This window comes from Solanum verrucosum, unplaced genomic scaffold (assembly GCF_900185275.1).
Source record: "Solanum verrucosum unplaced genomic scaffold, falcon-dt-bn FXZP01000062.1, whole genome shotgun sequence".
Lineage (NCBI taxonomy): Eukaryota > Viridiplantae > Streptophyta > Magnoliopsida > Solanales > Solanaceae > Solanum > Solanum verrucosum.
Genome location: NW_026020477.1, coordinates 4,545,831 through 4,561,113, shown reverse-complemented (window position 1 = coordinate 4,561,113; position 15,283 = coordinate 4,545,831).

The following is a 15,283-nucleotide window of genomic DNA, read 5'->3' as shown; positions in this document are numbered from 1 at the left end:
TTATATTGGTTGTATATTGAGGGTATAATTGATCCTAAGTGTTTGGGGAAGCAACTATGGAAGTTAGGGAGGTTTAGAGATGAAGAACGGAAGAGAAAAGTCAAAAGTCGTCGCTGGGCAAATGAGCTGGGGCGCCGCGCTTGCCAGGGTGCCACAAAAAATTCTCTGAAGTTTGGCCTCTGGCGTGTCGCGCCAGCCAGACTTCTCTGAAGTTTGAGGGTTGGCGCCTCGCGCCTCTCAGAGCGCCAGGGACGCCAGTTCTCCCCATTCGTTCCCCACCTTTTTGTACTTGTTCCTAAGCGATGTACCTATGTTTTCTAGTTGTTTCTAACACTCTAAGGTACATCTAAACATCATGAAATCATCCGTAAACATGAGATCATGAACCTTGAATCCATAATCCAATTCAAGGAATGTTAAGATCAAAGTCAAATAAGTTAAGAGTCAAGTCTAGAAGTTAAGAAGCAAGTCAAAGCAAAGTTTCTTAAAATTTTCAAGAGTCTTTATTAAACGTTTAAACTTCATTTTTAGGCTCAAGTTTCAAGTTGAGCAAAGAGTAAAGAGTTGAGTTCATTTCTCAAAAAGCTATAAGGGGACTAAGTATTCCCAAGGAGTTTATAAATGTTTCACATTTGAGCAAGAAAGGGAACATCGATTCCAAGAGAGCTTTTAAGCTAAGTTTTGAGTAATTATCTCAATTCAAAGAAAGAGTTTTGTTTTTACAAACATATGAGCTAAGTATATTTTGGGAGTAGTATTGAGCACCGATGTGGGGATGCGAGTTCATATTAACTCAAGTCTCCATAAACTATGTAGTCATCATGGGTAGTAAAGGATCAAACTTTTTAGATGACTCCTTAAGATGCTTTTAGCATAGACTAGTGGATCCACTAAGTTAAGCGTTCTATATGACAGCAAAGTATAGGACAGTTCTGGCTGCGTGGGCAAGATGTTGTATCACCACTTAGGCTCATAGTGGTGGTTGTCGGTTAGAGAATCTCCCATAAAAGTTATATTACTTTTATATTTAAGTAAAATTGAGTTTGTTAATGCTTTATCTTTAACGAACTAAGTTATTTACACTGTTTTACAAGCTTTATATATATTTCATGTGTCTTATTGCTTTATATTGAGTTCAGTTGTTCTCGAGTTAAACAGAGCCAAGGTAAGTGTTCCTTTATACTCCTTCAAGCTTAAGTTGTTGTTTAGCTTTCCAACTTGCATACTCATACATTCAATGTACTGATATCAGTTGACCTGCATCTTATTATGATGCAAACACAGGTAACCAGGATCAGCATCCAGCATGCCGTTGATCCAGTTGAGCACTCCAGAGTCAGTGGTGAGCCTCCTTGCATTCTGGAAGACTCTGTTATTTCGCTTTCCTAGTTTTGCTTTATTAGGATGTTGTGGGGTCTGTCCCAACAACCATCTTAGTATTATAGAGGCTTCATAGAAAGTCAGATAGTTAGTATTGAGTCTCTCATCTATGTATTTGTAGATACTTTGTTTTGAGACATAAGTTGCCATTTTGACTAAGCTGTTATCATTTAAACTATTGCATTGAGTTTATTCTGTTGAGTTAAGTCTTCCGCTGATTTAAGTAAGTCAGGCCAAGGGTCTGCTTGGGGCTAGCAATGGTCTACGAGTGTCGGCCACGTCCAGGGTGTAGGCTTGGGGCGTAACACTGATTCTCATATTAATGAGATACGTAGGCTGCCCTTCTTGGGTTCAGTATTCATTCTTTTAAATTAAAAAATAATAATTTGTCCATATTTTCAAAAACATATCTACATGAACTATGCACACCTGATTCTCATATCAATGAGATACATAGGCAGCCCTTTTTGGGTTCGGTATTCATTCTTTAAAAAAAATAAAAATTGTGTATATATCGTAAGAGTCATGTCTTCAACTCAGTTGGGACCAATGAAGTTAGGATCATATAATATATTTGGTATGATGGAGGGGACTGACTTTGTGGTAAACTATAGACTCTTTTGGTACCTCTCATTTCTACTTTTGTGATGCTTGAAAATTCTCTTGCATGCATTCAAGATAAGAATAAAACCAACCTCATGCTTTCATGTGCATTGTGTGGTGAGCTTTTAGATCGAAATTCAATTGCATTGCATTGTTGATCTAGAACTTGGCCTGAATGTTTTTCGAGGCAAAATCCTGAGTATTGTTTGGTTTAGGAAAGGATTGTAGGCCTTTGACCCGATTGTGTCTTTCAAAGCCTACCAAATGACATTAATCCCTAGGTTTCCCCACTTTGAGCCTGAAACCTTTTCTTTGAACAACCACATCTTAGCCATTACCCTTTTGAGTGCTTACATGCACTATCCCTCTTGGCACAACCTTCTTGAGCGAGCAAAAGATGAGCAAATTATAAGAGAAAATCAGTGTTTAAAGTTGCCAAAGGCAAAGGATATTGAGTCTCCAAAGCCAAGGAAGCCAAAAAAAAAAACTACTTCTAAAAAAAAAGCAAGAAGGTGGAAAGAAATAAAGAAAGACAAAAACACCCCTACAAGGTCAATGAAAGACAACAAGGAAAAACTCCAACAAAAGAGGAGAAAATTTCAAAACAAAGGGATGAAAAAGGAAAAGCTCCAACAAATAAGAATTCAAAAGAAGTCAAAAATGGACAACGAAAAGGATCAAACGCCAAAGGTGTATCAATCATCAAAAGCACAAATTCACTGTGACGCTCAAGAAGGAATTAAGTCACTCTTATCCCAAATATATATCCTACCCGTCCCTAAGCCTACATTACAAGCCCTACATGATCTTATTCCAAATGTTCTCACATTAGTGGAGATTTACATAAGGGCCAAACATATGGTATCACAGTTGCATGCATTGAACATTCTTGTGAGTATGAGTGGACTTCGAAAAATGTCCTAAAATAAAACGCTTCAAATATGTATGAAATAGGACTTTTCTTTTTGTGAGGGCACTTGAAACATGGGGATTACTACAATTCAAAATCTTTGTTTGAAGAAAGATGAATAAATCTTGTTGATACTTAAGTATGTTTGAGGTACCACTTGAAGTTGTGAGAGTTACCTTGAATTCAATCTTAGTTAGAAAAAAAAAAGATTTACATGCGATCCTAACTCCTGGTACCAATTGTAGTCAAAATTTGACTCTCTTTATATTATTTTTTTTTTTTAAAAAAAAGGCAAGCACCCACTCTTTAATATTTTCCAAAACATTTAAAAAAAATTCTTTCCATTAAAAAAAATAAAATTTGCCTTTCCTTTTGGGGTTGTTCATTGTAAAAAGTGTCATTAGGTTAATCCTGTCAGTGTGAGACGCCTATTTTACTTCATTGGTTTGTTCTGCCCAAAAATGTGATATTGTCTTTAGGCTTTCAATATCGCGAGGAATATTATTTTCTTATTTCATCATGTTCATATTGTGAATTTTCTACTGATGATCTTGTCTCAGATTCCTTGCAACATTCATCATCTACAGGATTAGAACTACATTTGACCTGATTCCTGACTCAATAATATATGTAGGCGCCACGACGGCTCAGCCATATACCCAATGTGATTTTCTTTTCTCTTTGTAATAAAAATTGGGATAATTTTTTTGAGAATATCTCAAAAATTCACAATAAAAGAGCTTTCCCCAGCAAGTCAAGATTGGAGAGTATTGTGAGATTTGTCAAGAGATCTAATTGGGACAGAATTTTTGAGGAAGACCTCAAAAATTCCAACAAGTACTGACAGAAGTTCGATAGTCAACTTCAAATGATCTCTGGTATCAGTTGAAGTTCAAAGTCGATGTCAGAGTTTCCAACATTGCCATAATGGAGCAAAATAAGCTCAGGATGCGAGCCACCGACGCCTCGTACAAATCCCCAATAAGACATGAGTATAATGAACACAAAGTGTTCAAGAGCAAAATGATGGTTGCTCACTTGTGTCAAAGTGATCAGGCACTTTGTACACATTCTCGTTTGAATCTCGCCTTAAAGTTTCTTGATCATGTTGCTAGCTAAAGCAAGATTGTATCTACTAACCGTTCCTTTTCGAGTACAGGGACAGACGAAAGCATTAAGATAATGACATTTTCAAGACACACGAGCCATCCACCTCGTTATAGTGGACAATCATCGAGTCATCCACCTCGTTACAGTGGACAATCATCGATTCATTCACCATTGCATTTTCATTCACCGAGAAGGCCATTGCATTTAAGTCGCATCTATTCGGATGTGAAGGATCTGCCACACCTTATTTTTTCAACGTTCAAATCGGTGGAAACTTGCGTTGAAAGATATTTGCATTTAAGTCACATCTATTCGAAGGTGAAGGATGTGCACCCTATCTATTCAACGTTCAAGTTAGTGGAAAGTTGTGTTGAAAGATATTTGCATTTAAGTCGCATCTATTCGGAGGTGAAGGATGCACACCATATCTATTAAACGTTCAAGTCGGTGGAAACTTGTGTTAAAAAATATTTGCATTTAAGTCGCATCAATGTCGGAGGTGAAGGATACGCACCATATCTATTCAACGTTCAAGTCGATGAAAACTTGCGTTGAAAGATATTTGCATTTAAGTCATATCTATTCGAAGGTGAAAGATGTGCACCATATCTATTCAACGTTGAAGTCGGTGGAAACTTGCATTGAAAGATATTTGCATTTAAGTCGTATCTATTCGGAGGTGAAGGATGTGCATCCTATCTATCAACGTTCAAGTCGAAGGAAACTTGCGTTGAAAGATATTTGCATTCAAGTCGTATCTATTTAGAGGTGAATGATGTGCACCCTATCCATTCCACGTTCAAGTTAGAGGAGACTTGCGTTGAAAGAATATTTATTTGTCCTATTGATGGACATGCATTTAGTGGATCATCTCTTTTCATTCGTGCTACCGATGGACATGCATTTAGTGGATCATCTCTTTTCATTCGTGCTACCGATGGACATACATTTATATCGTACCGAGGGATCATTTTCATTCATCCTAACGATGGACATACATTGATATCCTACCGATGGATCATATTTTTTCATTCGTCCTACCGATGGACATACATTCAAAATCCAATCGATGGATCATCATCTTCATTCGTCCTACCGATGGCCATGCATTTTTATCCTATCAATGGATCATCTTCATTTGTCGTATCATAAGAGATGCTACCTTTTTTTCTATAATTTTGTCTCTATTGATGAGTTTTCGAGAACATCCAAGAGGATGCATTCTCAGTTGAGCCACAGGTGCGGACTACTTCAACATTGACGCAACACAGCGTGGAACCTTTTGGAGGTAAGTCCGGGATCGACTTCCACCATATTTCAACCGTACTTTTATATAAAGGTCATGTGTTCGGCCAAAATCGGGTTTGTCAATTTTCGTTGTCCACGATTTCTTTCATCAATCATATCCAATGAAAGGGACAACAGTTGACATCCAATTTTTGCCTAACATTTTCAAAATTCGTAACTTTTAAGTACTATTTATTTAATAGTTCAAGATAATTTTTTTATAATTTTAAATAAGTTTATCGATAACTATCCTTATTTATCAAAATTTAGGATTTTTTATCAGTTAATTTTAAAATTGCATTTTCACATGTCATTAGTTACGTTCATTATATTTTTTTAATATTCATTTTATTTGATACATTTGTTAATATTCATTTTGATATTTTGCACAGTCTAGAAATTAATGCAAATACAGATATTTTATTTAACCAACAATTTTGGGTCATAATCTCATGCCCACAATTTGAGGCCATTGTAAAATTATTTCCTATATAAGTTTTGATTAGATTAAAAAATAAAATGGGTGGTGGATAATATTTTTAGGGGTGTAATTTACAAATTTTTATATTCTTTAATTGTTCAATTATTTTCCGGCAAGTCGCCGGAGTTCCACCGAAATCCGGTGAGGTCACCACCAAAACCCCATTTCATTTTTTCCATTTTTCCGGTGAAACCACCATTTTTTCCACCAACAACCATGAATTTTGGCAACCAGCAGCTCATTCCCTTTTCTTCTTAAACCAGACCCAAATCTATCACAGACTCCACTGGAGCAAACCAGCCACCACCAAGGTCCAAAATCGTTTCCCTCTCCGCAACCAGACCCAACAACCCCCTTTGTTTTTCTTTACCAGAAAATCAGACCCAAACAATAGCAAACCGAAGAAAAACAACCTAAAGCCCTTCGTCTCCTTAGTTACAACCAGACCCATATCGTTATGATACCAAACTCCGACCAGCAAAAAACCAAAACCCCGACCCAAAGCCGCGAACTCCGAGGAAGCAACCATTAACGGTGAGCTTGAAGCTCAGCCATTTCCTGCGTGAGCTTTAAGCTCCAGCAACCCGCGACCACGCCGGAACGACGACAAACAAAACTCAAAGCTCCAGACTCCAACTCCGGTAAACAACCAGTTGTTGCAACGTTAAATCCGGCGAACTCCAAATGGTAATACAAATCTTTCTCCTCTTTGTTTATTTATTCTTTTATTTTATTTTTGCTGACCGATTTACTTTGTTCCTTCATATATAATTGTGGTGGTGTGTTACTGTTAATATTTTATTTTTGATGCCATTGTCTCTTTGCTTGTTATTTTTAAGTTGAACTTTTGTTAGTTTCCAAATTTTCAGATCTGCATCTTTAGTTTTGTTTGGCTATTTTGCTTTGAGTTGGGTTTTATTTGATTTTGTCTAAGTCTTAATTTTATTTATTATGTTATTAACGTTTTTGACTATCAAATAAGGTAGTGTATTGTAACACCCCTGAAAAATTTTTGAACTAAGACTCGAACTGTTCTTCGTAGTGAGTGAGATTTTACCAAGAAATTAAAAATTTTCTCAAGTGTTAAGGTCACTAGATGTAGCACCTTAAGTTCCAAAAAGAATTAAATTGAAAGTAGCAAAATCTGAAATTTTGCAAGTTAAGCTAAGTATAAGTTTTAGGTCAACTTCAAACAACCATAAATCCTAGGTCAGAATGAGTTAGGTGTACTTCCAGATACTGTAGGAATGAACTTTGAATTATCTTTCCAACGCCGCCGAGTTTGCTAAGTTTCGAGGTCGGATGAGTGAGATATGACCTTTTGAAGTCAGGTTGCCCAGTTAAGGAAAGTTACCCGAAAATAGTAAGGGATATTTTGGTCTTTTCCTTACCAAATCAGATTTAATTCATTTTTATTAAGGTTTTAAGGATCTAATCATATTAGGTTTAGTTTTATAATCCTAAAATACGCATAGGGTTTTAGTTAAGAGTTCAAGAAGAGAAAAGAGGAGAAAAAAGGAGAGGATCAAGTGTTCATCGAGATTCTTGCGGATTTTTGCCATGGGTTTGATCCCTAAGAGGCATTTAAGCTTCCATAGCGTTGGGTTTGTTCACCCACATGCCAATCATGTTATTTTTAGCAAAATTTCATTCTTGAGGATGAAAGATTAGAGTTCTTGATAAGTTCTTGAAGTTTCCTTATCGATTATGTTTTGATGTAAGATTCTACTTGGGTCAACTTCAAACAACCATATCTCCTAGAATATAAAGAGTTACGTGCGCCATAACCTATCCAATTAAAGGTATTTGAATCTACTTTCCAACGCCATCAATTTGACGTCAATACAATTTCTGAGTAAAAAGTTATGATTAGTAACCTATACAGTGCTGTTACGAATTAGCTGATGGAAAAATATTAAAAAGGGTTGGTTTTTTTTTTTTTTTACCTCCAAGAAAATCCCAATCAAATTCTTGATTAATAAAAGGCTCAAAACAATCAGATTATCATCTTCACTAATGAAAATCATAATTCTTGGTCATAGAGATTTCAAGAAACTAATTTCAAGAATCTCAGGAAAGGTTTTCTTGATCGTTTATCTTCAAGCTAGGGTTTCAAGACTACTTCTAATTAAGTTATTCTAGAAGCTTGTACTTCCAGGTATTTAAGACTATCATAGTGTTGGACTAATTCATCCTCACGCCTTACATATACTTTCAAATCAGTAAAACAGAAATCTAGGATTCTACCCATAGATTTGAGTGTTCTTGAGAGAAGTTGATTTGAGTTCTTGAGTTCATGTTTCTTTTTAAAATTATATTCCTAATTATTGAGTTTCTATATTTTATTGAGATCGTTGAGTTGATTTCATCATGTATATAATTCAGCATGAACCTATTTTGAGTTATAAATCTTGAGAAGTTTTTCAAAGCTAACACTTGAGTTTTAAACAGAGTTTTGAGGAAGTAAGTATGAGAATGAGAAGAGTCGTATACACGAGTTCTATATTGGTATGTAGACCCTCGAGTCAATTCATTCAGGCCCATAATTCCGCAAGAACTTCATAATTTGAGCATCTTTGAGAGGAGTAGTATCTCCAAGTTCTAAATCTTGATTATTGAGTTCCTAATCCCTTTTGAGATTTTATTCCTAATCATGGGACTATTACATATTATCCATGAATTCCATGAGTTGAGTTGAGTTGTTCTTGTCCATAATTTCGCATGAACCCTATGAGTTGAACATTCTCGAGATGAGTAGTATCATAAAGTCCATGAGTTGAGTTGTTCATGCCCATAATTCCGCATTAAGCCTCTGAGTTGAGCATTCTTGAAATAAGTTGTATCATTGAAGTCCTTGAGTTCTGAGTTATTGAGTTCCGAGCATTGAGTTATATGTATGGTTATTGAAAACCTTGAATCGAGTCGTTCACATCCATAATTCGGTATGAACCTTATTTTAAGAAGTCTTTTCACAAATGTTTTAACTTTGTTTTAAGACTTAAGCTTTGAGTTGAGTAAAGAGTAAGAGTAAAATTCATTTTCTTTAAAATGATATATGGGAACTAAGTATTCCCAAGAGTAAATGTTTTCACATTTAAGATGAGAGAAAACTGAGATTTCCAAAAGAGTTTTAAGCAGTTTGAGTACCATCTTTTTTAAGAGAAAGATTTTTGAGTAATTATCTTAAATCAAAGAAAAAGTTACGTTTTTAAACATATGAGCTGAGTATTTTGGGGATAGTATTGAGCACTGATATGGGGACGAGTTTGAGTTCAGATAATTCATATCTCCATAAATCATGTAGCTATCATGGGTAGAAAGGATCATACTTTTTAGATGATTCCTTAATGCTTTTTAGCATAGACTAGTGGATCCACTTAGTAGTTCAGGTCCTATGCCTTTGGCAGGGTATATGATGGTCCATGGCAGCGTGAGGTAAAGTGTTGTATCATCACTATAACTCTTAAGTGATGATTGTCGATTAGAGAAACCCCCACAGTAGTAATTGTATGGTTCCTCAAGGGGTTTTTCTTAGTATGAATGGGGGTATGGGACTTCATTCATGCATTGCACAAGTAGACTTTGAGAGGGAGCATGGTATGTCTTTTATGAATTTATGATTATGAGTTGGCATCATGTTTTAAACAGTTTTTCATTTCTTTATATTGCACTTGTTTTAAACTGCTTTACAATGAAATGAGTTCAGTTAAGTATTCATGAGTTGAGTATCCATTGTTGAGTATTTCAAGTCGAGTATCATATCTTTGAAGTCGAGTATCTAATCTTTGAGTTGAGTATCTTATTCTTGGGTTGAGTGAGTTGAGAAAAGGTAAGTATGTTGTTTTTTTATCAAGATTCAAGCTTATGTTTATGTTTTATAATTCCCCTTACATGCTCGTACATTCCACGTACTGAGCCATTTGACCTGCATCTTCTCATGATGCAGACACAGGTATTCAAGATCATCAATATGAGCTTCGTTGATACATCCGAGAGTTCGAGTTAGCTATGGTGAGCCTCCTTGCTTCCGGAGGGTTTCATTTACTTTTCAGTTCAGTCAGGATGTCGTGGGTCTTGTCCCGACTTCCATCTTTATCAGTTAGAGGCTTCATAGATAGTCAGTATAGTTGAGAAGTCTGTATTATTCATTTATTTTATTAAATGTTTTAAAGACTTAAGTGCCTATTTTATGGCGAGTAGAATATATTATTTTTATTCTAAGTTTTTCATTTGAGTTAAAGTTTTGAAAGGTTGAGTTTATTAAATTTTATTCAGTTTTAAGCTTTTGCATGCTTAAGTTAGTCTTCCTCTTGTAGTCAGCCAGGATGAGGGTTCGCTTGGGGACCAACAATGGTTCTTAAGTGTCGGCCACGTCCAGGGTATAGACTCGGGTCGTGACATGTATAGCATTGTTTGGTGTTTGTTTTTATTATTTTTAATTCTTTGCTTTCTACACTTAGCTAGGTGATTTTAATTTTATTTTTGTTGAATATATGGTGTACAATTTACAATGTTCCATTAATGAGTAACACGTTTTGGTTGCTATTGTCTTAATATTGTTTTAAATTATTGTCAATCTTATATATAATTTTTTGTTGATGGTTGTTAATTTTTTTTTTACTTTACGTATCTATCATTTGCTAAAACTTTATTGATTGTATTATTGGGTTAATTGTTCTTATTCCACTGTTCATGTGGTTTTGTCTTAATTGTTTCACTATTCTACCTTTTAATAGTTAGCATTATTGTTATAAGTTAACATTGACTAATGAAAAAATATCTCCATCTGTTTTCGAGGCCTCCTCATTTTTAAAGATGAAAATTTAGTTGAAGTTTATATATTTTGTTTGTTAAAATTGGCCGATGAAGAAGTTACCGTCAATTTCGAAGGCCTTTCATGTTGTTAAGACGGGCTTTTATTTGAGTTATTCATTTTATTCATATTGATTTATTACTAACACTTTAACTAAGTGTCTTTACAGGTTCCCCGAATTCACTTCCCATTTGAAGCTAATTGAATAGTGTTCGAATTATATTTTTTATTCATTATTGTGTATATGTTGATGTTAGACAAACCTTAGGTCGTTTTTGATATTATTATTTTGTTTTACTACTTGTGTATATCGCATGTTTGTTTTACTTGTATATTGTTTATCTCCTCCTCAATTTGAAAAAATAAACTCAGTCGGGATTCATAATTATGGATTTCGAAGGATGCCTAACACCTTTCCTTCGGAATAACTTGAACCCCTTTCCTAGAATCTAATGGTTTCGTAGATCATTTAATTGGTTTCCTAGTTTTTTCTAAAATTAGGTAGTGAATCCTTTAAAACCCATTATTCTTGAAATTCTTTTAAAATTGACTCAATTGATTATTTTTCGAGTCACCGCGACGTTTCTCCTTATTTGAATAAAGTAGGGATGTAAACACTCAATAAATAACTGAGAATGTAATAAATAACATTCACTGCCAAAGTGGCAACTCAAGTCTCAACTTAATTGAAAAGGAAAAGTAAAGACTCATGAACTAACATCAACTAACTCTGTCTATGAAGTCTCTAAACTTTGAGGGATGTCGGGACAAGACCCCCGATCATCCTAACAACTGAAATAACCAAGTAATAAAACAAAACATAACCAAATGGATCATCCAGAAAGCAAGGAGGCTCACCAACTGACTCTGAGTGCTCAACTGGATCAACGATGCACTGGATGCTGATCCTGATTACATGTGTCTGCATCATAAGAAGATGCAGGCCAAATAGCATCAATACATTGAATGTACGAGTATGCGAGGGGAATTCTAAAACAAGACATAAGCTTGAAAGGAATTGAAGAACTTACATGGCTCAACTTAACTCAGCATAACATAACTCATTTCAATATACAACAGTTTAAAACAAGTGCAATATAAGGAAAAATTGTTTAAAACATGATGTCAACTCTATGTGTATGCAAAGATACATATAACTTTGAAAAGTATGTAAAAAATACTATAAACTGTGTATATAAGAATACAATTACTTATGTGGGAGTTTCTCTAACCGACAACCATTACTTAAGAGCTATTGTGATGATACAATGTTTTGCCTCACGCTGCCAGGGCTGTCCTATACTTTGTCAAGGGTATAGAACCTGAACTGCAAAGTGGATCCACTAGTCTATGCTAAAAAACACTAAATGAATCATCTAAAAAGTATGACCCTTTTCTACCCATGATGGCTACATGGTTTATGGGGACTGTGAGTTGTCTAAATTCTCCCCCATATTGGGCTCAATACTACTCCCAAAATCTAATACTAGCTCTTATGTTTAAAAACATACTTCTTTCTGTGGTTTGAGATAATTGCTCACAACTTAGCTCAAAGGCTATCTTGGAAACCAAAGTTTCCCTTCTTGCTTAATTGTGAAAGCATTTACTCTTTTCTGAAAACTAGCTCAAAGGCTCTTTGGAAATCAAAGTTTCCTTACTTGTTTAAATGTGAAAACATTTTAAACTCTTTGGGAATACGTAGTCCCCATATACTTTTGAAGAAATGAACTTCACCTTTACTCTTTACTGAACTCAAAACTCAAGTCTTAAAACAAAGTTAAATCATTTGTAAAAGACTTTTGGAAGACTCTATGAACTTCTCTTGACTTGACTCTTAACTTCTCTTGACTTGAATCTTAAATGATACTTGAATTGAATTATGGATTAAAGGATTGAGATTTTTGATAGGAAAGATCTCATGATGTTTAAGAGTGTTTTTAGATAGTTAAACACGAGAAAAGATCAAGAAATCATTGCCTGAAAGCTGGTCCGCGATGCGGAGGTGTATTTAATTATTTGATCGCGAAAATAACTTTTGAGGCAAAACAGTCCGTGACCGCTCCGCTCCGCGAAGAACAAATTGTCAATTCTGAGGAAAAGGTCCACGTCGCGAACCTGGTACCCAGATTCTAGCGACTTGTTCCTTCTTCATTTTCTAACCCAAAATCGCCTAAATTCGATTGGTTTTCTCCAATTCTCTTTAGATTCAGATATCCAACATATGTACACAAGAACAAATAAAAAACAACTCTAAAATCAACCTTAAACTCTCAAGAACTCCTCAATCTCATCCCAAATTCAAGAACAAAAGTAAATTCAAGAACACACATCAAGAACATTCAAATGTTCAACTTTTAGGATGAATTCATGTTGAATTAAACATGTTTGGCGCTTGGGTGAACAAATCCAACGTTGTGTGAACTCACATACCTCGTAGGATTGAATCCTTGGTGAAATCCACAATCAAACTTGAACTTTCTTGGTGAATCTTGCCTTTTCTCCTTCTTTCTCCTTTCTCCAAGCCATAGCGTATATTTCCAATTTTCTAAACTGACCAAATTCAGTTTTGACCCTTAATTAATTCACTAAAATGAATTAAATTAATTGGATAAGGAAAAGACCAAACTACCCTTTCAAAATCTGGATTGAACTTTTCTTATTTGAACAGCCCCCAACTTCGAATGGGAATATCTTACTCATGCAAACTCAGAATCGCGGAAACTCAGCGGCATTGGAAAGACTATTCCATGATCTTTCCTTAAATATCTGGAAACACACCTAACTCATCCTTAGCTAGAAGTTATGGTCGTTTGAAGTTGACCAAAAATCCAACTTAACATATTAATTAAAATTTTCCAGATTTTATATTCTTTCCAAAAATGACTATTTCCACTTTTAACTTCTTTCTAGATCTTTCTAGTTATGGGGTGTTACAAATCTGCTCCTCTTATTTTTCTTCTTCTTTCTTCTCTTCGATCTTTTCCTCTTCTTTTTCTTCTCGATCTTCTCCTCTTCTTTTTCTTCTTCTTTCTTCTCTTCAATCTTCTCCTCTTCATTTTCTTCTTATTTCTTCTCTTCCAGCTTCTCTTCTTTTTCTTCTTCGTTCTCTTCCAGTTTCTCCTCTTCTTTTTCTTCATCTTTTTCTGCCATCTACTCCTCATTTTGGTCATTAACTTTTTCTAAAGTACTCATCAACTGCAACAAGATCTTCATCGACTATTGCTAATGGAAGGATTTCATCAACATCAACTGCAACACCAACTTTATCGACTGTTGGTGTTGTATAGTCTTCATCAACTGTTGCAAGATCAGTGGCTTAACATTCTTACAAATAAATTATTTTACACAAATAGTATATAAATTAGTCTACCTTTATTGTTCTTGTTCTTTTGAGCTATCCTCAATTTCTCATCTCATATAAATACAACAATTTCCATCATTGATTGTTCAAGGGATGCAACACACTCACACAAATTATCATCTTTATTTTTCTGTCCACTCGAAACAGAATTCTCACAAGGTTGGTTGGAATTGTTCTCACCCAATATTTCATCCTCCTCGTTCTCTACTACTGAAGTGAGGAAAGTTACACCTTTCAAATTGGCAGGCATCAACGATTGTGTCCTTTACTTCGTCCGTATATGACTTTAATGTTGCCATGTAATTTTGTTTTGTCTCACGGACAATAGGTGTGAGGTATGGGTGCACAATCTACAAAAAAAAAATTATAAATAGTAAAAGCCATTCACTAATTTACAAATATTGCTAGATAATAATAAATAAATTTATACCTTTGTACTTCTCCCCTTGTACTAAATGTATCACCTTCGATAATACTATCGCTCTTTGTCGTGTGCCATCTAAGTAAACGGAGAATGGGCAGAGGAGAATCCAAAGATTTCTTGGCATACTTACCAAGATGAGGAAAAACCTCATATATCCAAACCTAAAATTAATGAAATAAGAAATAAATAAATAGAGACTATAAAATACTATATAAATATATAAGAGTTTACTATAAATCAAGTACATAATTAATAATAAGTACCAGAAATACCTAGGGGAAGCCATACAGAGCATTCAATGCATTCCCTCTTTCATTGTACACTTCACTCTGCTTCTTCAAATTAATTTTGTTCTTCAAATGCATCACTGTTAGATCAAAACACTCTTTCCCCCACAGATAACTCTTGAAGAAATCTAAATCATCCACCATCTTAATGTGATTTAAATCCACAATCTTAGATCGATCATGGGCAAGCAACATCAAGTGGACGAACCAAACTAAAGAGCACTTCAACTTCTGTTCCTTTTTCATCTGGTACCCTTAATCAAACTCATCAACTTTGTAATAGTAATATTCTTATTCTTGGTCACTTTATAATGAAATTTCTCACCTTTCTGAAGTACTTTTGTCATTTTTGCATCACGGGGGTATGCTGAGCAATTTAGTCCCGTAATCAATGCAAATTCTCTTAAGCCAAAACAAGCAGGCTTATCATTCACACAGAACTACATCTCATGCAATTATTTTTTTTACCATTTTTCATATGTCACAACAACATATAATGGACTATCTGTCCATTGAACTTGAAATATTCTGGAATATGCCTCAAGTGTCCAAAACAAGTTTCTTTAAAGTCATTATAAATTTTTTCTTGAACTAAATTTTTTCTAAAATCACGATAAAGAGTCATTT